A 23,670-nucleotide genomic window follows, 5' to 3' on the forward strand; every position below is an offset into this window, starting at 1 on the left:
TATAGTCTTTAGTTTATAACGTGGGTCAAGTTTCCTTATTGGGAGGGCTTCGAACATATTTCATATTTCCAAAGAATGTTTTTCAAAAACTCAAAGGGTTTCTCTACATACTCTTTTGGAAAATTTATACGCGTTTTCTAATTTTTGGCTGAAACGTGTTGTTTTCTTTTAGCGATACAGCCCTCAAGTAGACCTGGTCTTACAGTGCGAGTGTATATTTCATTAATAATTTGAGGTATGACTTGCTTATGAATCTGGGTTAGAAAAGGGTTAGCGTTTCTCACATGGCAGATTATGCGATCATCAGCACTTGTTGTTTTTCTTGGTCTGGGTGCGCTTTCAATATTTTCAACAGTCCCATTATTCCTATAATGTACAATAGCATTGTGCACCTTCGTTTTGAAACATTTCAACTCATTCACGAATTGTTTTCTTTTCGCGAACGTATTTATAAGTTTGCGTAATTCCGGAGTGCAGCTCATATTGCGACCCGTTTCCAAAATAATAATGTACAATTTTATATTTACTGTACCACGATGTTATCATATTTTTATACCCTCCACCATAGGATGGGGGGTATATTAACTTTGTCATTCCGTTTGTAACACATCGAAATATTGCTCTAAGACCCCATAAAATATTCTGGGTCGTGATGAAATTCTGAGTCGATCTGAGCATGTCCGTCCGTCCGTCCGTCTGTTGAACTCACGCTAACTTCCGAACGAAACAAGCTATCGACTTGAAACTTGGCACAAGTAGTTGTTATTGATAGTATTGCAAATGGGCCATATCGGTCCACTTTTACGTATAAGCCCCATATAAACGGATCCCCAAATTTGGTTTTCGAGGCCTCTAAGAGAAGCAAATTTCATCCGATCCGGCTGAAATTTGGTACATGGTGTTAGTATATGGTCTCTAATGACCATGCAAAAATTGGTCCACATCGGTGCATAATTATATATAGCTCCATATAAACCGATCGCCAGATTTGACCTCCGGAGCCTCTTGGAAGACCATAATTCATCTGATGCAGTTGAAATTTGGTACGTGGTGTTAGTATATGGTCTCAAATATCCATGCAAAAATTGGTCGAAATCGGTCAATAATTATATATAGCCCCCATATAAACCGATACCCAGATTTGACCTCCGGAGCCCCTTGGAAGAGCAAAATTCATCCGATTCGGTTGAAATTTGGTACGTGATGTTAGTATATGGTATTCAACAACCATGCAGGAATTGGTTCATATCAGTCCATAGTTATATATAGCTCTCATATAAACCGATCTCCAGATTTGACCTCCGGTGCCTTTTGGAGAAGCAAAATTCATCCGATCTGGCTGAAATTTGGTACGTGGTGGTAGTATATGATATTTAACAACCATGCCAAAAGTGGTCCATATCAGTCCATAATCATATATAGCCCCCATATAAACCCATCCCGAAATTTGGTTTTAGAGCCTCTTGGAGGAGCAAATTTCATCCGAGTGATTTGAAATTTGGTACATTGTGCTAGTATTATATGGCCGTTAACAACTATGCCTAACTAGGTCCATAACGGTCTATAGTTATATATAGCCCTCAGATAAATCGATCCCCAATGACACAAAAATTAGTCCATATCAAGTGCATAATTCTATATAGCCCCCATATAAGCAACCCCCGTATTTCAATTCTGGCTCTCTACGTACCGTGCAAAAAGCCCATATCGATTCGTAATTATTTGTAGACTTAACTATACATAACTTTTTTTTTCTAATATATACCACGTATGGACTAACTCACAATTTAGAAAACGATGTTAAGAAGTTTCAAGATACCACAACCTAAGTAATTCGATTGTGAATGACAGTCTTTCGTAGAAGTTTCTACGCAATCCAAGGTGGAGGGAACATAAGATTCGGACTGGCCGAACTTACGGACGTATATACTTGTTTTATTTAAAGCCTTTTTTTTGCAAAGTTTTCTCTGAAAACAAAGTGAAATATTCTTTGTCCTTAATTATGTGACCAATTTAACACACACTCAAATTACGACAGCTTCAGTAAAAGACATTTTTTATCAGTTTGCGTAACAATGAGAGATGTGTCATTATTGAGAATAACAAAGAACAGTTATAAGATTCCGTTTCTTGACACATTGACCTTAAAAATTACCATACATGAAGAAAAACTGCAAATAAATATTTATTAGTACAGTTTTTGAAAATGTCCCTAATTATATGGCCACCACTGTATATCCTAATGTATACAGACATTGTCATATTGGTACAAAGCAAATGATTGTCAACCTTTCAGGCCTATATATAAGGGCACACATTCTCACATGGGTACACAAAATCATGTTGGCCAAAGTTCATTTGGTGTATAAGCCAATTTTGTGCGTTTGTGTTTTAATTTGTGTGAAAGGGGGCCTTGAGGTGAGTGGGAGTGTGTGTGTGTGGATATTAATGCAGTGCAAATCCTTCGGTAAATATGTACACGTGTATACGTGTATCTGACATATATTTGATAATCTCTCTCCCTCTCTATCTCTCACTCTGTTACTCATTCGCTCTTTGGAAATATGCCAATGTGTTGTTTGTGTCAATTAGGCAACATTGCCCAAGAATTCTCTTGTTTTTATTCCTAGCATAGAATGCAGAACGAGAATGGTCCATTTGTGATGGAAATCGAATTAAGTTATTTTCATTCTCATTTAATGGCTTTAATGTCATAACACAATTAACTTTAATGTTTACATTTTGTACATGCACAAAGGACATATACATCGTTGTCCATTGGACACATATTTTAAAGTGCACATTTTAAATGAAATATTATGACAAACAACAACAAGGTATTGCATTATTGTGAAATTTAAATTGAAATATATAGCGACCATGGGGACATATGAGAGTGAAACTATGACTGGGAATAGTTTAATTTATATTATAATATAATGGATTCCAAACTTGCTGCTTTATTTATGCTTTTATGGTTTCGAAATTATCAGTCAAGTGAAGATATTTAAATATATATATGTTTACTGAATTTATTTTGTACCAAGTATGATCAGAGTTAAGTTCGGCTTAAATATCCACCACCATGGAAATGAAGAGAATTTCTATTAACATTGAGTTATTTATTATTGAAAAATTCCTCGATTTGTGTTTGTATATACTCATATATTTTTGCAAAATTCTGTATTTTATATTTATTTATATTAATATTGAAAATTATTTGAACACCATCATTCTTATAATTCTATAAAAATACCGCATGGTAAAAATGATAAATAACATTTCATTGCCCATTTTGCTTGTTGGTACTATTAGTTGCATGTTTTGTTGTGCTAGCAATTTGATCTACACTCAAAACAAGTTTACTTGGATCAAAAGGTTTTTAACTATCCTTAAGGCTTTTTGGTATTGATTCCGAGCCAAAGATGTGGCTCCTTTACAATAAAGAACTTTTTAGCGACCTATGTTGCTTTACATCCAGGATCAATAAAATTAAAAGTAGACTTAACAAGTATATACGGCCAGGCCGAAGCTTATGTACCCTCCACCATGCACGCTCACAAAAAATCGCTTCTGTAACATATACTCCCAAACATATTTTGCTTCAAGCATATATATTTTTGGGTATTGCCCAAACATTTATATGTTTGATCTCTTCCAATATATAATATGTTTGAAAGCATATTGGTCTAAACAATATATGTTTGGGTAGTCTAAGTTCCAAACATTTTGTATTTTTGCATCCAAATTCAATAATGTTGTCTTCCAAAAAACAATATGTTATTATGTGAACATATAATATGTTTGGAAGCATTTTGCACCCAAAAATATTATATGCTTAAAAAAAATTCTCCCAAACAATATTGTGCTCAAATTTTTTTTTATTTATTTATATATTTACAATCATAATGAATTATGAAAATAAACAGGTAATATAGGTGCTAACAACATAGGTTTTCGACCTGAATTCTCAAAATTTTGTTTCTGCCCAATTGTATATTCCCCCACATCTTTCTCACTTCCACGAGATTTTTTAGTTCTTAGCACCTTTTTCTGTAATACAAACATTGTAGAAGAAATTATTCAATTGTATGATTTTTTTATTTTAATTTTACCTTTTGCCGGATGGGGATTCGAGCAGCAGACCACACAGTTTGTAAGGATCAAAGAAGTAGCTGATCAACTGCCCAAGGAAAAATAAAATGTTAATTTTGTAATAACAAGCAACAACCACCAACTTAATTCAATATCGCTCCCTGTTAAATAGCGCTCCAAGCTACTAAACACATATATTTTTAAAGGCTATTTCTAAATTAGTATATGTTTGCATCCAAGCATATTATATTTACAAACATTTTATGTCCCAAACATAATATGTTCTAACATATTAACATATATGTCCCAAACATGTTATGCTAGTTTATGAACATTATATGCTTGCACTCAAAAATATTGTGTTTAAAAATTTGTGTTCCAAACATATAATGTTTATAGCCAAACATATGAAAAACAGTCTTTTTCATCCGTGTGGATAGCGTAGAAACTTCTTCTAAACACTGCCATTCACAATCGAATTACTTGAGTTGCGGTAACGCTTGCCGATGGCAAGGTATCTTAAAACCTCCTAACACCGTCTTCTAAATTGCAAGTAAGTTCATACGTGGTATATATTAAATTAAAAAAGACCGATTAAATACGTATATAATTCAGTTTGACAAAATTTTCAATATAAACAATTTAATAATAAAATTTTGACAAAATTTTCTGTGGAAATAAAATTTTAACAAATTTTTTATAGAAATAAAATTTTGACAACATTTTCTATAGAAATAGAATTTTGAAAAAATTTTCCATAGAAATAAAATGTAGAGAAATGTTTTTACAAAAATAAAATTTTGAGAAAATTTTCTATAGAAATAAAATTTTGAGAAAATATTCTATAGAAATAAATTGTTGACAAAATTTTCTGTAGAAGTAAAGTTTTGACAAAATTTGCTATAGAAATGAAATTTTAACAAAATTTTCTATAGAAATAAAAATTTGACAAAATTTTCTACAGAAATAAAATTTTGACAAAATTTTCTATAGAAATAAAATTTTGGTAGATTATTTTTGGTCGAGTGGCAACCATGATTATGAACCGATATGGACAAATTTTTTAGTGACTGGGGATCGGCTATATAACTATAGACCGATATGGACCAATTTTGGTATGGTTGTTAACGGCCATATACTAACACCACGGGAGCCAACGTGGTGCAATGGTTAGCATGCCCGCCTTGCATACACAAGGTCGTGGGTTCGATTCCTGCTTCGACGGAACACCAAAAAGTTTTTCAGTGGTGGATTATCCCACCTCAGTAATGCTGGTGACGTTTCTGAGGGTTTCAAAGCTTCTCTAAGTGGTTTCACTGCAATGTGGAACGACGTTCGGACTTGGCTATAAAAAGGAGGTCCCTTGTCATTGAGTTTAACATAGAATCGGGCAGCACTCAGTGATAAGAGAGAAGTTCACCAATGTGGTATCACAATGGACTGAATAGTCGAAGTGCGCCTGATACATCGGGCTGCCACCTAACCTAACATCACGTTCCAAATTCGAACCGGATCGGATGAACTTTGCTCCTCCAAGACGCTCCGGAGATCAATTCTGGAGAACGGTTTATATGGGGGCTATATATAATTATGGACCGATATGGACCAATTCTGGCACGGTTGTTAGAGACCATATACTAACACCATGTTCCAAATTTCAACCGGATCGGATGAAATTTGCTCCTCTTAGAGGCTCCGCAAGCCAAATCTGGGGATCGGTTTATATGGGGGCTATATATAATTGTGAATCGATGTGGACCAATTTTTGCATGGATATTAGAGACCATATACCAACACCATGTACCAAATTTCAGCAGGATCGGATGAAACTTGCTTCTCTTAGAGGCTCCGCAAACCAAATCTGGGGATCGGTTTATATGGGGGCTATATATAATTATGGACCGATATGGACCAATTCTGGCACTGTTGTTAGAGACAAACAAAATCTGGGTATCGGTCTATATGGGGGCTATATATAATTGTGAACCGATGTGGACCAATCCTGGCACGGTTGTTAGAGACCATATACTAACACCATGTTCCAAATTTCAACCGGATCGGATGAAATTTGCTCCTCTTAGAGGCTCCGCAAGCCAAATCTGGGGATCGGTTTATATGGGGGCTATATATAATTATGGACCGATATGGGCCAATTCTGGCACGGTTGTCAGAAACCATATACTAACACCACGTTCCAAATTCGAACCGGATCGGATGAACTTTGCTCCTCCAAGACGCTCCGGAGGTCAATTCTGGAGAACGGTTTATATGGGGGCTATATATAATTATGGACCGATATGGACCAATTCTGGCACTGTTGTTAGAGACAAACCAAATATGGGTATCGGTCTATATGGGGGCTATATATAATTGTGAACCGATGTGGACCAATTTTTGCAAGGATGTTAGAGACCATATACCAACACCATGTACCAAATTTCAGCAGGATCGGATGAAATTTGCTTCTCTTTGAGGCTCCGCAAGCCAAATTTGGGGATCTGTTTATATGGGGGCTATACGTAAAAGTGGACCGATATGGCCCATTTGCAATACCATCCGACCTACATCAATAACAACTACTTTTGCCAAGTTTCAAGTCGATAGCTTGTTTCGTTCGGAAGTTAGCGTGATTTCAACAGGCGGACGGATGGACGGACATGCTTAGATCGACTCAGAATTTCACCACGACCCATAATATATATACTTTATGGGGACTTAGATCAATATTTCGATGTGTTACAAACGGAATGACAAAGTTAATAAAATCCTATGGTGGAGGGTGTAAAAAACAGTGAACGTATCAGCAAGAAAAATTTTGGCTCATTTTAGAAAATTTAGATAATTTTTAGAAAATTTTAGCTAAACATTATTACAACCGCTGACACCACACCGATATCACAAAAATAAGTAAATATTTTTCGACAAATTCAAGAAAATTTTTTAGACATAAATAATTTTTTTGACTTGTTAAAGAAAATTTCGTAATTTGACGGAAAAAATTGGAGTTCGAAATTGCAAAAATGTCTTTAGTGCCATACGAAGTTCAAGATAGGCGCATATGTAGCAAAATTTACAAATTTAAGGAAATAATAAACTATAGGGCTTTGCCCAAATAAATTTGACAAACATTCTTTTCCTCTGTTGGTTAAGCTACACTTGTAGTTTAGTCAATGTATGGTTTTAAGCTGAAAATAAAAAAACAACAACAATGCTTAGAGAACAAAACCAACAATAACAAAACAAAACAAATGAAAAAAGAAGAGGAAGCACGCTCAAAAATAAACCCAGCCAAATGCCCTCAAATCGATGATTTGTCAGTGGAATAGGAATAGAGATATGTTTGTTTCGAATTTATTTCGGCATAAGCCGGCTATCATACAAAACCTTTTTTCGGAAGGTTCAAGTGTGGTTCATTGTTGGGTTTAATGAACTGCCTGAATTTATTCTGATAATTGGTTGATAGTTTTGCTGCAAGTAGAAGATGCTGATGAGGAATGTGGTAATTCCGAAACGTGCGTCCATCCAACCATCTTGCAGTCTATAGGGCTTTGCCCAAATAAATTTGACAAACATTCTTTTCCTCTGTTGGTTAAGCTACACTTGTAGTTTAGTCAATGTATGGTTTTAAGCTGAAAATAAAAAAACAACGGAAATAATAAACTATTTTGTGAGAAGAACGAATTTAGTAAATCTTTATGCTGTAATTGTATATAATTTTTCCCGTTTTTTAGTTCATTTAACTAACGTACAGAAAAAATTATTCTATGAACTAAAATAAAGATAACTTGGCGTTAGTGAAATAGAGGGTTCACTTTTTTTTTTGAGTGTAAGATAGAGATTTATCGAATTTTCATTCACTTCTCGCGGTATATTCATAAATATAATATATTCATATATAAACAAATGACACTTTAAAAATCCAAATTATAACGGATACATCAACGTACAAAATGTTTTCATATTTCAAAAAAAAAACTTTAAACCAAAGATGCAAAATAAGTCTTAGCCTATATTTGAAGCGTTTTTATCTTAAATTAAAAGATTCAATATTTCAGTTAATTTAAGGACGATTTCTTTAAATAAAAAAAGTATGTTTCTATACTTTAAGGAAAATTGGCCTTAGTTCAATAATATACGACTTTAATCGAAGGAAGCAAATTTCCAATTTTTGAAATATTGAAAGCTTAAAATTAAAATTTTATTATTTTAAAGAAAGAAATTTGTCTTCAGTAATTTTAAATTGCGCATCCTAAAATGTAGGCTGCGTAATCTTTAATATTACGTAATTATTTTTTCGGTGTAGGAGTGAGTTAAATCCCTTCGTTAGTAGTTGTCTTTCAATCAGGATACTGGCTCCTTTTCTGCAGATGTTGAAATCACCAAGAATAAAAAGTTCGGATGATCCTATTATATTATCTTTTAAATCATCTATGGCTTGAGACATCACAGACCGAAAAATTGGTTCAGCGTATGAAGGACTTCTATAAACTATCATATTGTATGATTCTTTAAATTTTAACACAGTGTACTGAAAGGTATGATCACCGTTGCTCCATTCCTTTTCCAAAATTGCTTCCGATTCAATTAGCCTTTCATTTTGACGTATTCATCGACTTTTGAATATTGCGAGGTGTATCTAGTAGTGAAAGCAGAGTGAAATTAGGTATTTCAAAGTTCTCCTCTGATTTCATAATATTTTGGTCTATGGCTACATCATGATCATGGGCTTCTAAACTTTGGATATTTTGGAAAAACAGTTTTATTCCGTCTCACACATCGAGATCAATTTTGACTGGATCTGTGTCGGTAACATCGGGAGATCGTCCTATTTGGGCCGATCAATTAAAATTTTAATTGAGTTATAAAAAATAGTCAATTAAAAATTTAATTCATTCAACAAATTTTTTAATTGAAATAAAAATCAATCACAAAAATTAATAGTATCAATTATTTTTTTAATTGGATCAATTAATTTTTTAATTGACTTTCAATTAATTTTTTAATTGACTTTCAATTATTTTTTTAATTGAATCAATTAATTTTTTAATTGATACTATCATTTCTGTAATTGAAGACATTTCAAATAATTACAATAACAATTTTTTTCTATAGAAATAAAATTTTGACAAAATTTTCTATAGAAATATAAAATTTTGACAAAATTTTCTATAGAAATATATAATTTTGACAAAATTTTCTATGACAATAAAATTTTGGTAGATTAGTTTTGGCTCGAGTGACAATCGTGATTTTTGTGTGATTGGGGATCGTTTTTTATGGAGGCTATATATAATATAGGTCGATACGGACCAATTTTGTCATTTGGTACCATAGAAATGTACCAAATTTTCAACCGGATCGGATGAATTTTGCTCCTTCAAAAGGTCAATCAGGAGGTAAAATCTGGGGATCGGTTTATGTGGAGGCTATACATAATTATGAACCGATATGGACCAATTTTTTGCATGGTTGTTAGAGACCATATACTAACACCACGTACAAGTTTCAACCGGATCGGATGAATTTTGCTTCTCCAAGAGGCTCCGGAGGTCAAATCTGGGGATCGGTTTATGTAGGTTAGGTTAGGTTAGGTGGCAGTCCGATGTATCAGGCTCACTTAGACTATTCAGTCCATTGTGATACCACATTGGTGAACTTCACTCTTATCACTGAGTGCTGCCCGATTCCATGTTAAGCGCAATGACAAGGGACCTCCTTTTTATAGCCGAGTCCGAACGGCGTTCCACATTGCAGTGAAACCACTTCGAGAAGCTTTGAAACCCTCAGAAATGTCACCAGCATTACTGAGGTGGGAAACTTTTTGATGTTCGATCGAAGCAGGAATCGAACCCACGACCTTGTGTATGCAAGGCGGGTATGCTAACCATTGCACTACGGTAACTAAACATGGAACGATGTGTATCAAACTTAGCACAGCTCTTAAATCACATAAAGTATCTCTAGATTTCAGATTTCTAGCAAATCGGATGAAACTTGGGCTTCCATGCCCTCAGAAGTCAAATCGGGAAACATGGAAAACATAGGCCGAAATTTAACAAATTTGGCACAGCTCTTTATAAACCTAAAGTATCTCTGCTTTGAAATTTTCAACCCAATTGGTTGAAAATTGTGCTTTCTATGCCCACAATCAGTCAAATCGGGGGGTAAGTTTATATGGGGCTATTTCGAAACAAGGACCGATGTAGCCCATCTTCGAACTTTTCCTGCTTGGAGACAAAAAAGTACCTCTGCACTTCCTATTTCAGACAAATCACATAAAAACTATGGTATCTTAAAGCTCAAAAAGTCAAACCGGGGTACGGATATTGCCCATCTTCGAACTTGACCTGCATGCAGATAAAAAAAACGAATTTGTGAAGGCTGTATCGTGATTACAACACACAGACATATGGCCACACGGACAGAGTTATATCGTCTTAGAATATCTTTATATAGTTGAAAATCGACATTTCGTTGTATTACTAACGGAATGGCAAACTTATTATACCCCCCAACACCATTTTATGGTGGGGGGCATAAAAAATAAATTCGTTTCTTTTGTATGAAAAAAAACTATCTGAATTTGAAAACACAGTATTTTTTCGCTCACGTTTCTCTAGATAGTCTTAAGATAAACTGCCTCTAGCTATTCGATTACTAATCTTCTTAAGTGTTCTGCTTTGCTATTGTCTACGGTAATCGCTTTAGTTCATTGCCACTATCCATTAGCCCATACCAAAGTTCTTTAATTTTGTAGGCATTCTTAACCATATGGGGGCTCCTGTACTCACGTTAGCATCTGGATGTAGCAGAGACTACAATCACATTAAAAGCTTTTTAACTCTTCCCCAGAAAGTAATTCCTCATTTGTGTTAATAGGAATTAAATAGACCTTGTTAGGCAGTAACCATCCCCACCACCAGGATAACTACAGCAGTCAAAGGATCCTGTTGAACTGACATTGAGCTCACAGCTCGGAGACTAATCCCCAAACTAACAACAGTCATAGAGAATTAATTTTCAGCCTGTATTTGGAAAAACTTTGGCCAAAAGACCATAAGTGTTGATATTGGAAAGAAAAGAACAGCAATGTGGTTAAAAATAAGAAAGCATTTTTATATCAAGGTCTATTGTAGGTAGAATTGCAAGCACGATTGCCACTCGAGTCAAAAAAAATTTTCTACCAAAATTTGGAGAAAATTTTACAAGTTTTTATTTTTATAGAAAAATTTGTCCCAATTTTATTTCTTTAGAAAATTTTGTTAAAACTTTATTTCTATAGAAAATTTTGTCAAAATTGGAACTTTTTTTCAAAATTTTATGCCTACAGTTTTTTTTTTAAATATTATTTCTACAGATTTTTTTTTTTTAATTTTATTTCTATAGATTTTATCTTTGAATATTTTGATTATATAGAAATTTTTGTTAAAATTTTATTTCTATAGAAAATTTTATCAAAATCTTATTTGTATAGAAAATTTCGTCAAAATTTTATTTCTATAGAAAATTTTGTCAAAATTTTATTTTATAGAAAATTTTGTAAAAATTTTATTTCTATAAAAAAATTTATATTTATGGAACTTTTTTTTTCAAAATGTTCTGCCTATAGTTTTTGTTTAAAATTTTATTTCTATAGAATTTTGTTCAAAATGTATTTCTATAGAAAAATTTTATTTCTATAGAAAATTTTGTCAAAATTTTATTTCTACAGAAAATTTTGTCAAAATTTTATTTCTATAGAAAATTTTGTCAAAAATTTATTTCTATAGAAAATTTTGTCAAAATTTTATTTCTACCGAAATGTTGTCAAAATTTTATTTCTATAGAAAAATTTTGTCTAAATTATATTTCTATAGAAAATTTTGTCAAAATTTTATTTCTATAGAAAATTTTGTAAAAATTTTATTTCTATAGAAAATTTTGTCAAAATTTTATTTCTATAGAAAATTTTGTCAAAATTTTATTTCTATAGAAAATTTTGTCCAAATTTTATTTCTATAGAAAATTTGTCAAAATTTTATATCTATAGAAAATTTTGTCCAAATTTTATTTCCATAGAAAATCTTGTCAAAATTTTATTTCTAAAGAAAATTTTGTCAAAATTTTATTTCTATAGAACATTTTGTCAACATTTTATTTCTATAGAAAATTGTGTCAAAATTTTATTTCTATAGAAAATGTTGTCAAACTTTTATTTATATTGAAAATTTTGTCATAATTTTATTTAATCATTGTTGTTGTTTTTTGATTTCAGCTTAAAACCATGCATTGACTAAACTACAAGTGTAGCTTAACTAACAGAGGAAAAGAATGTTTGTCAAATTTATTTGGGCAAAGCCCTATAGACTGCAAGATGGTTGGATGGACGCACGTTTCGGAATTACCACATTCCTCATCAGCATCCTCTTCTTGCAGCAAAACTATCAACCAATTATCAGAATAAATTCAGGCAGTTCATTAAACCCAACAATGAACCACAGTTGAACCTTCCGAAAAAAGGTTTTACATTATAGGCGGCTTATGCCGAAATAAATCTGTACAAACATATCTCTTTTCCTTTGCCACCGTTGGTTAAGCTACACTTGTAGTTTAGTCCAGGGCTGTGGAGGCGGAGTCGGAGTCGGAGTCTTGGAGTCGGAGTCTGAAGATTTTGCTGGAGTCGGAGTCGGAGTCGTAAAAATTTTGCTCGACTCCGACTCCGGCTAAACCAAATTTTTTAAAACACTTCACATTTTTGTAACTAAGCAAGTTTTTACGCAAATTAGTTTCCATTTCGTTATTCATTCTATCAATGTACAGCATGATTGTAAATGAAAATCAACTTCCAATTACGGCTATATTTATTTTAAATTATTTTTTTTTTTAATTTTATTTTAAGGCCATATACACATGTGGAATATTGACAGAAAATTTTTTCAAAGTTGTTTTTTTATAGAAAATTTTGTCAAAATGTTATTTCTATAAAAAGTTTTGTCAACATTTTATTTCTATAAAAAATTTATTCAAAATTTTATTACTATAGAAATATTTTTTTTCTATAGAAAATTTAGTCAAAATTTTATTTCTATAGAAAATTGAGTCCAAATTTTGTTTCTATAGAATATTTTGCAAAATTTTATTTCTATAGAAAATTTTGAAAAAGCTTGTTTGTTACACAAATTTTTTTTTTAAATTTTATTTCTATTGATATTTTATTTCTATAAAAATTTAAGTCAAAATTTTATTTCTATAGAAAATTTTGCCAAAATTTTATAGTAATAGATTTTTTATTAGAAAATTTTATTTCAATAGAAAATTTTGCCAAAATTTTATAGTAATACATTTATTTATTAGAAAATTTAGTCAAAATTTAATTTCTATAGAAAATTTAGTCAAAATTTTGTTTCTGTAGAATATTTTGCAAAATTTTATTTACTACACAAAAATTTTTCCAAAATTGTATTTTTATTGATAATTTTTTCAAAATTTTATTTCTATAAGAAAAAATTGTCAAATTTTATTTCTATAGCAAATTTTCTCAAACATTTTTTTCTTACTGATGCTCACTGCTATAAAAAATGTATTCGAAATGTTATTACTATAGAAATATTTTTTCTATATAAAATTTAGTCAAAATTTTATTTCTATAGAAAATTTAGTCAAAATTTTGTTTCTATAGAAAATGTTATTTTGCAAAATTTTATTTCTATAGAAAACTTTGCAAAATTTTGTTTGCTACACATTTTTTTAATTGTATTTCTATTGATAACTTTTTCAATTGTTTTTTTTTCTATAAAAATTTTTGCCAAATTTTATTTCTATAAAAATTTTATTCAAAATTTTATTTCTATATATTTGGTCAAAATTTGATTTCTATAAAAAATTTTGCCAAAATTTTATTTCTATAGAAAATTTAGTCAAAATTTTGTTTCTGTAGAAAATTTTGTAAAATTTTATTTACTAGACAAAAATTTTTCCAAAATTGTATGCTCACTGCTAAGTCGAAAACTTGCAGAAATTACTCAAATTTTCAAATTTTTCAATGAATGAATCATAAATGCATTTTTGCGAAATTGTCTAAACAATTATAAATATTTCCCAAATATTGTAAATCTAAATATGTAGATCTAAATACAAAGTTGTGCAGAGTATATTATAATCGGCCCGCCCGACTTTAGACTTTCCTTGCATTTTTATTTTTTGTTAAAATTGTGTTACGTCCCATAACGTTAGAATTAAATTTTAAGTACATAGGTTTTGTAGAAGTATATACAATTTCGTGTAAATCGATTCAGATTCAAATTCATGCATATTGGACTATAAACCTTTATATAGCTCGCAACAAATTTAAAGGATTAGAGATAGTATCAATAATTTTGGTCCACAAATACATAAACTGTTGGTATCTTCTCATATTATGATGGGTATTTATATCATTATTTTATTTATTAAACATTGCCCTATATCTGAAATATAGAGTTCAATTGGCATCTAATGTGAAATTAAGACCTTTTTTGCATACATAAATAAATACGATACTTTATATCGATCCACTTACGGTACCCCCACAGTAGAACTACAAATTAGTGGTATTAAAATGAGATTTAGTTATATTACCCGGAGTCGACTCCGGAGTCGGAGTCGGAGTCGAGCTGATGAAAAATGCTGGAGTCGGAGTCGAGCAAAATTGGCTCGACTCCACAGCCCTGGTTTAGTCAATGCATGGTTTTCAGTTGAAATAAAAAAAAAAAAAAAACAACAACAATGATTAAAGAACAAAACCAACAATAACAAAACAAAACGAATGAAAGAAGAGGAAGCACGCTTAAAATAAACCCAGCCAACTGCACTCAAATCGATGATTTGACGGTGGCAAAGGAAAAGAGATATGTTTGTACGGATTTATTTCGACATAAGCCGGCTATCATGTAAAACATTTTTTCGGAAAGTTCAAGTGTGGTTCATTGTTGGGTTTAATGAACTGCCTGAATTTATTCTGATAATTGGTTGATAGTTTTGCTGCAAGTAGAGGATGCTGATGAGGAATGTGGTAATTCCGAAACGTGCATCCATCCAACCATCTTGCAGTCTATAGGGCTTTGCCCAAATAAATTTGACAAACATTCTTTTCCTCTGTTGGTTAAGCTACACTTGTAGTTTAGTCAATGCATGGTTTCAAGCTGAAATAAAAAAAACAACAACAATGATTAAAGAACAAAACCAGCAATAACAAAACAAAACGAATTATTTTATTTATATAGAAAATTTTGTCAAAATGTTATTTCTATAGAAAATTTTGTCAAAATTTTATTTCTATAAAAAATTTTGTCAACATTGGATTCTATGGAAAATTTTGTCAAAATTTTATTTCTATAGAAAATTTTGTCAAAATTTTATTTCTAAAGAAAATCTTATCAAAATTTTATTTCTATAGAAAATTTTGTCAAAATTTTATTTCTATAGAAAATTTTGTCAAAATTTTATTTCTAAAGAAAATCTTGTCAACATTTTATTTCTATAGAAAATTTTGTCAAAATTTTATTTATACGAGTATGGAAAAAATTTTGAACATTTTATTATACCCACCACCCCATAAGACCCCATAAAGTCGGTCTGTTGAAATCACGCTAACTTCCGAACGAAACAAGCTTTCGACTTGAAACTTGGCACAAGTAGTTGTTATTGATGTAGGTCGGATGATATTGCAAATGGGCCATATCGGTCCACTTTTACGTATAGCCCCCATATAAACGGACCCCTAAATTTGGCTTGCGAGGCCTCTAAGAGAAGCAAATTTCATCCGATCCGGCTGAAATTTGGTACATGGTGTTAGTATATGGTCTCTAGCAACCATGCGAAAATTGGTCGAAATCGGTCCATAATTATATATAGGCCCCATATAAATCCATCCCCAGATTTGACCTCCGGAGCCCCTTGGAAGAGCAAAATTCATCCGATTCGGTTGAAATTTGGTACGTGATGTTAGTATATGGTATCCAACAACCATGCAGGAATTGGTTCCTATCAGCCCATAATTATATATAGCTCCCATATAAACCGATCCCCAGATTTGACCTCCGGTGCCTTTTGGAGAAGCAAAATTCATCCGATCTGCTTGAAATTTGGTACTTGGTGATCGTATATGATATTTAACAACCATGCCAAAAGTGGTCCATATTAGTCCATAATCATATGTAGCCTCATATAAACCGATCCCGAGATTTGGTTTTGGAGCCTCTTAGAGGAGCAAATTTCATCCGAGTGAGTTGAAATTTTGTACATTGTGCTAGTATATGGTCGTTAACAACCATGCCTAACTAGGTCCGTATCGGTCTATGGTTATATATATCCCTCAGTTAAATCTATTTCCAATCACACAAAAATTGGTCCATATCAAGTTCATAATTGTATATAGCCCCCATATAAGCGACCCCCATATTTCAATTCTGGCTCTCTACGTACCGTGCAAAAAGTCCATATCGATTCGTAATTATTTGTAGACTTAACTATACATAACTTTTTTGTCTAATATATACCACGTATGGACTAACTCACAATTTAGAAAACGATGTTAAGAAGTTTTAAGATACCACAACCCAAGTAATTCGATTGTGGATGACAGTCTTTCGTAGAAGTTTCTACGCAATCCATGGTGGAGGGTACATAAGATTCGGCCTGGCCGAACTTACGGCCAGGCCATCTATTTATTAAAATTTTATTTTTATAGAAAATCTGTGAAGAGGAATAGTTTGCAAAATCTACCAAAACATCAAGATTTCTACCATACGGTAAAAAGGAAAAATTGCAATATTTCAGATTTCAAGACATGCGACTTTATGGGAGGGATGCAAATTTCAAAGAATCGTGTCTTAAGAAAACCATTTTAAAACAAAGATTATGAAGTTTCTTTTAATTAACATTTCCTTATTAAAAAAAATTGCTTTTAATATTGTATAAAATAATGTCCTATAATTTAGTTTGCATAATCTTTAATATTAGGTCAAACAAATTTTTTGTATAATAAAATAATATTATAATTTTTGAGCTAACAATAAATTGTTGTTACAGAAAATTTTTAAGTTCAATAAAATTTTTGTTGATATAACAAAACTAGTTGTTAAAGTGACTAAAATCGTAATTGTATTTACAAATTACGTTGTTAGCTCAAATTTAAATATAATTTTAATTGTATTGACAATCAAATTAATTGATATTTTTGTATGTGTGTGTAAATGCTTGAAAATTCCAGAAAGGAGGTGTATGAACTCTGCCTTGGCAACTTGACTCAACGGATGCCTTACTTTCTGTAATCTCATTGTATATAGGCCACTTTAAGAATTATGGAGAAATAGAAGCAATTGGTTTTGATGCGTAGTCGAACTGCAAAAGTATTGAAGTAAATAAATTATCCTTGGCTAAACTGGTATAGTTTGTGTAGTACGTGAATCTGTCATTCATCTTCACTACTACTCAACATCCTCTTAGACCTCATATAGATTTCCATCATATTCGTGGCATTGTCCTTAAGGATTACAAATCCTTGTAAACATATGGTGATAGTCAGTTGTATTCTCTATTACTATTTACCTTTCGTTCTTGTGGTCTGTGCAAAAGATATGGGGTTCTTCAAGGAGAATTGGATGACATTGGATTTTGTTGAATGGCTCGAGTTGAGATTATTCTCAGGTTTAGCACATGGAATTCCAACATTGGACCCAAGTCACAAAGTTCTTACGAGCTCAGTTGATTCATGGTATGTGTCATGCAAATAATGGCTTGGGATTCAACGGAAATGGAAGGAAATGAAATGTGAGGTGAAGTGATGTAAACCTATGCACTGTGTAAGGATTTAGGAGCTTGCTGAGGTGGTGTTGGTCTGGGGGGACTATCTTCATTGTTCTTTACACATACAACACAATAGAATCGAATATATAACGTTGGAAATGTCTTCGATATCCTTGTCAGTCTCCATGATAGACGATTGAAAGAAAATAAATAATTTTCATTTCATTATTTCTTCTATGCATTGCATTTCCTTTCATTTGTAATCTATAAAAAATGCAGAACATATTGACAATTTTTGTTGTTCCTTATTATGCCAGAAATTGTAATAAGTTCTTCCAACCATTTAAAACGTATTGAAATATCCACTTTAGGACCATATAAAGGTGCCTGTATTATTGATCAGGTGATTGATCTAAGACATTTCTTGCAAAAAAAAAAAAAAACAGCTTCCAAATAAGTATTTTGGATCCCCAACACGGTTGCCACAGTTGGTAGAATTGTACAAAAAAATGGTAAATTTTTTACTGTTTGGTAAATTTGGTAGAAATAAAATTTTTACAAAATTATCTATAGAAATGAAATTTTTAAAAAAATTTCTATAGAAATAAAATTTTAACAAATTTTTCTATAGAAATAAAATATTTACAAATTTTTTTATAGAAATAAAATATTTACAAATTGTTCTATAGCAACGAAATTTTGAAAAACTTTCTATAGATATAAAATTCTGACAAACTTTTCTATAGAAATAACATTTTGACAACATTTACTATAAAAATAAAATTGTTTACAAAATTTTCTTTAGAAGTAAAATTAAAAAAAAAAATTCTCTAGAAAAAAAATTTTTAAAAAAATTTTCTTTAGAAATAAATATTTTAAAAAAGTTTTCTTTGGAAATAAAATTTTTTAAAAAATTTTCTTTGGAAATAAAATTTTGAACAAATTTTCTACAGAAATAAAATTTTGGAAAATTTTCTTATAGAAATAAAATTTTGACAAAAATAGAAATAAATTTTTTTACAAAATTTTCTATTGCAACGAAATTTTGAAAAATGTTTCGTTAGAAATAAAATTTTGACAACATTTTTTTTGGCAAAATTTTCTATAAAAATAAAATGTTGACAAAATTTTCTATAGAAATACAGTGCACTCGCGGTAACGTGAACGAATTAAAACCAAGCGAGTTGACGTTAGCGAAAATTTTCACGTTAGCGAATTTCAGCGAATTTCAGAACAAACCATAGCCATATTCGGGAGATTTACACGTTCAAGCGTGATAGTCTTTTTATGTTGTTATTAGTAATATTAAAAACTTAATTTAGCCACCGTGGTGCAAAGGTTAGCATGCCCGCCTTGCATACACAAGGTCGTGGGTTCGATTCCTGCTTCGACCGAACACCAAAAGTTTTTCAGCGGTGGATTATCCTACCTCAGTAATGCTGGTGACATTTCTGAGGGTTACAAAGCTTCTCTAAGTGGTTTCACTGCAATGTGGAACGCCGTTCGGACTCGGCTATAAAAAGGAGGTCCCTTGTCATTGAGCTTAAGATTCCACTCAGTGATAAGAGTGAAGTTCACCAATGTGGTATCACAATGGACTCTAAGTGAGCCTGATAACCTAATTTAATTTCATGAAAAAAATTAAAAAAAAAAACAAGTATATACGGCCAGGCCGAATCTTATGTACCCTCCACCATGGATTGCGTAGGAACTTCTACTAAAGGCTGTCATCCACAATCGAATTACTTGGGTTGCGATAACACTTGCGGATGGCAAGGTATCGTAAAACTTTTTAACACTGTCTTCTAAATTGTAAGTTAGTCCATAAGGGGTATATATTAAACAAAAAAAAGGCCGATTAAATACGTATATAATTCAGTTTGACAAAATTTTCTATGGAAGTAAAATGTTGACAAAATTTTCTATAGCAATAAAATTTTGACAAAATTTTCTATAGAAATAAAATGTTGACAAAATTTTCTATAGAAATAAAATGTTGACAAAATGTTCTATAGAAATAAAATGTTGACAAAATTGTCTATAGAAATAAAATGTTGACAAAATTTTCTACAGAAATAAATTTTTTACAAAATTTTCTATAGAAATAAAATTTTGACAAAATTTTCTATGGAAATAAAATGTTGACAAACATTGCTATAGAAATAAACTTTTTACAAAACTTTCTATACAAATGAAATTTTGACAAAACTTTCTATAGTAATAAAATTTGACAATTTTTACATGGCTGTTAGAGGCCATATACTAACGAAATGTACCAAATTTCAACCGCATCGGATGACTTTTGCTCCTCCAAGAGGCTCCGGAGGTGAAATCTGGGGATCGGTTTATATGGGAGCTATATATAATTATGGACCGATATGGACCAATTTTTGCATGGTTGTTAGAGACCATATACTAACACCACGTACTAAATTTCAATTGGATCGGATGAATTTTGCTCATCCAAGAGGCTCCAGAGTTCAAATCTGGGGATCGGTTTATATGGGAGCTATATATAATTATGGACCGATATGGACCAATTTTTGCATGCTTGTTAGAGACCGTATACTAACATTAGGTACCCAATTTCAAACGAATCGGATGAATTTTGCCCCTCCAAGAGGCTCCGGAGGTCAAATCTGGGGATCGGTTTATATGGGAGCTATATATAATTATGGACCGATATGGACCAGTTTTTGCATGGTTGTTAGAGACCATATACTAACACCACGTACCAAATTTCAATCGGGTAGGATGAAGTTTGCTCCTCCAAGAGGCTCCGGAGGTCAAATCTGGGGATCGGTTCATATGGGAGCTATATATATTTATGGACCGATATGGACCAATTTTTGCATGGTTGTTAGAGACCGTATACTAACATCAGGTACCAAATTTCAACCGGATCGGATGAATTTTGCCCCTCCAAGAGGCTCCGGAGGTCAAATCTGGGGATCGGTTTATATGGGGGCTATATATAATTATGGACCGATATGGACCAATTTTTGCATGGTTGTTAGAGACCGTATACTTAGACCATGTACCACATTTCAACCGGATCGGATGAATTTTGCTGCTCCGGAAGGCTCCGCAAGCCAAATTTGGGGATCGGTTTATATGGGGGCTATACGTAAACGTGGGCCGATATGGCCCATTTTCAATACCATCCGACCTACATCAATAACAACTACTTGTGCCAAGTTTCAAGTCGATAGCTTGTTTCGTTCGGAAGTTAGCGTGATTTCCACAGACGGACGGACAGCCGGACAGACGGACGGACGGACGGACATGCTTAGATCGACTCAGAATTTCACCACGACCCAGAATATATATACTTTATGGGGTCTTAGAGCAATATTTCGATGTGTTACAAACGGAATGACAAAGTTAATATACCCCCATCCTATGGTGGAGGGTATAAAAAAATATGTATATACGGCCGTAAGTTCGGCCAGGCCGAAGTTGCGGTAACGCTTGCCGATGGCAAGGATTCTTCAAATCTCCTAACACCGTCTTCAAAATTGTATGTAAGATACGTATATAATTCAGTTTGACAAAATTTTCTATAGAAATAAAATTTTGACAAAATTTTCTATAGAAATATAATTTTAACAAAATAGAAAAAAAATTTTCTCAAAATTTTCTATAGAAATAAAATTTTGACAAAATTTTCTATAGAAATAAAGTTTTTACAAAATTTTCGTAGAAATAAAATTTTAACAAAATTTTCTATATATATAAAGTTTTGACAAAATTTTCTATAGAAATAAAATTTTAGTAGATTATTTTTGGCTCGAGTGGCAACCATGATTATAGACCGATATGGACCAATTTTGGTATAGTTTTTAGCGGCCATATACTAACACCACGTTCCAAATTTGAACCGGATCGGATGAATTTTGCTCCTCCAAGAGGCTCCGGAGTCCAAACCTGGAGAACGGTTTATATGGGGGGTATATATAATTATGGACCGATGTGGACCAATTTTTGCATGGTTGTTAGAGACCATATACCAACACCATGTATCAAATTTCAGCCGGATCGGATGAAATGTGCTTCTCTTAGACGCTTCGCAAGCCAAATCTGAGGATCCCTTTATATGGGGGCTATACGTAAAAGTGGACCGATATGGCCCATTTGCATCAATAACAACTACTAGTGCCAAGTTTCAGTCGATAGCTTGTTTCGTTCGGAAGTTAGCGTGATTCCAACAGACGGACGGACGGACATGCTTAGATCGACTCAGAATTTCACCACGACCCAGAATATATATACTTTATGGGGTCTTAGACCAATATTTCGATGTGTTACAAACGGAATGACAAAGTTAATATTCCCCCCATCCTATGGTGGAGAGTATAAAAAGAGATCGGAAAAATATCAGTGGGTATGGAATTATAAAGCAATTTAAATTAATAATTAAAATTCACGAAAAAGCCAAACTAGATCACTAAAAACGTCCATATGTGTATTTGAAATTGTACTTGACATTTTGAATCTGCTTTTAAGGTCAAATTTCATATTTTTCAGCAATACGGATAAGTTAGTGTATGAAAAAACGTGTTCACGTTAAGCAGTGTTCACGTTACCGCGAGTGCACTATAAAATCTTGACAATTTTTTCTATAGAAATAAAGTTTTTACAAATTTTTCTATAGCAACGAAATTTTGAAAGTGTAGAAATAAAATGTTGATAAAATTTTTTATAGAAATAAAGCTTTTTCAAAATTTTCTATAGAAATAAAATTTTGACAAAATTTTCTATAAAAATAAAATTTTCTATAGAAATTAAAATTTGACAAAATTTTCTATACAAATAAAATTTCGACAAAATTTTCGATAGAAGTAATATGTTATATAAATTCAATATAATAATAAAACACCATTTTTTTATACTAACCACAAAAAATTGATCAACAACTTCAAAATATTTTTTTTTTTAATTTGGTAGATTTTTGGTAAAATTTTCTTCAAATGTTGGTAGAATATTTTTACATCCAACACCATAGAATGGTATTATAAGTTCGCCATTCCTTTTGTAACACATCAAAATATCCATTACCGACTATATAAAGTACACTGAAAAAATAGTGAACCCACCAGGAAGAAAAGTGTTGGTTAATTTTAGAAAATTTAGATTATTTTTACAAAATTTTAACTAAACATTTTAACTGACATCACACCGATATCAAATACCGATGTCGACAAATTCAAGAAAATGTATTAGACATAATTATTTTTTTTTCATTTGTTATAGAACATTTTGTAATTTGAAGGAAAAGATTGGCTTTAAATCCAAGATAAATAAAATTAAAATGAGGATACAAATCCCATTTATTTAATTTTCACTCTCTTTTCCCGGTATATTATAATGGATACATTAAGGCAGTTGCCAAAAAAACTTTAATCCAAAGAGTCTAAATCCTCAAAATAGGTCTTAGCCTATATTTGAAGCGTTTTTATCTTAATTCTAAAGAGTTATTATTTCAGTTTATTTTGGGACGATATCTTTCAATCAAAAATGTGTTTCTTTAAGGAAAATTTGCCTTAGTTCACAAGCATACGACTTTAAAATTTCCAAGGTTTGTGCCCTAAATTTAATAACAAATTTTTAAGCAAAGACATTATTTTTATTAAAATTTAATTATTTCAAAGAAATTTGTCCTTAATATTTTGTAAATTGTGTACCTTAAGGTTGCGTAATATTTAATATCACGAAAATATTTTAAATATTTTTTTTCAGTATTAATATCGATGTTTTGCTATTAAAAAATATAAATATTTCCCTTACAATTTTATAAGTGTACAATGAAAA

The sequence above is a fragment of the Haematobia irritans genome, chromosome 5, assembly GCF_050003625.1.
Source record: "Haematobia irritans isolate KBUSLIRL chromosome 5, ASM5000362v1, whole genome shotgun sequence".
NCBI lineage: Eukaryota > Metazoa > Arthropoda > Insecta > Diptera > Muscidae > Haematobia > Haematobia irritans.